Source organism: Myotis davidii, unplaced genomic scaffold, assembly GCF_000327345.1.
Source record: "Myotis davidii unplaced genomic scaffold, ASM32734v1 scaffold217, whole genome shotgun sequence".
NCBI lineage: Eukaryota > Metazoa > Chordata > Mammalia > Chiroptera > Vespertilionidae > Myotis > Myotis davidii.
The window spans coordinates 1,653,391-1,654,649 of record NW_006290034.1 but is presented as its reverse complement, the minus strand read 5'-3'; positions in this window follow the sequence as shown (position 1 = coordinate 1,654,649).

Below are 1,259 nucleotides of genomic sequence, written 5' to 3'. Positions count from 1 at the left end.
ATATATTTTTTTTTTTAGAGAGAGTAGAGGGATGGGGAGAGATGCAGAGAGAGAAACACCGATGGGAGAGAGACGCATCGATTGGTAGCCTCCCACACACACTCTAACCAGAGCCAGGGATTGAGCCTGCAGCCCAGGTACGTGCCCTTGACGGGAACTGAACCTGAGACCCTTCAGTCCAAGGGCCAACACCCTAACCACTGGGCAAAACCGGCCAGGGCAGCAACGTTCTTTGGATTCCGATCCCCTGTTATCTCCTGGCCCGGAACGAGGTCCATATCTGTTTAAGTCTTGCCGGCTTGGCTTTTTATTGTAAATAAAAGGAATTACAGCCAGTGAGCTTGAGCATCTACTGGCCGCCAGGCCCTGCGTGCCTCTTCACCTGGATTAACTCCCGGATCCTCTCCAGGTGCGTGAGGAGGGGGGGCTGTCACCCCACTTGCAGATGCAGTGGCTGGAGAGGAGGGAGCGGAGGACTCACTCGTTCTCGCCTTCCCCCACACCAGACCCTCACCTGGCGCCAACACGAACTCATTGAATGGATTGCGTGGAGGCTTATGAACCTCTTCCCGTGGGACCCACTTCCCTGGTGATCTTGTCCAGCAAGAAGGAACGTACGTGGGCGCCTGTCCGGGGAGGGCGTCTGCAGGTGGCAGGCCTGTCCCGGGGCTGATGGCTGCCGGGCCCCGAGAGCCCGGGCCGAGGAGCATCCGGAGACCCTGCGAGGCGCCTCCGAGGAAGGACGGGCGCGGTCCGTGGGCGTTAGTCCTGGAGGCCAGCCCGACAAGGAGCAGGGGCGTTTAATAACAGGCGCTTGTCTTCCGTCTGGGCAGCTTTCGGTGGGCGCTTTCCCCCCAAGCATCCGGGATCCTAGTTGTGGCTAATCCGACGGGTTCTAGTAGCGTTTTCTGGGCACAGCGGGTGACAAGGGGCAGGGGCAGCCCTGGGCTGGTGGTGAGCGTGTGGCGCCGGTCAGGGGTAAGCCACGGGCTCGGACCCGCCCACCCAGGACAGTCCTCCCGTGGACAGCCTGCCCGTGGGAAAGGCGTGTGCACGGAGAGGACACCAGGCTGGGAAGGGGCAGAGGAGAGGCGTGGACCGCGGAGAACCGGATGCCCTGCAGAGTGGCCGTCAGAGGCGACTGCTCAAGGGAACGGCTCCAGCCCGTTTCTCTTCTCTGTGGGCTGTTTGGCGCGGCCCTTGCTGTCCTCAGTGACTGGGACCAAAGCGGACGCGCACTTTAATGTCCTGGCTCAGTT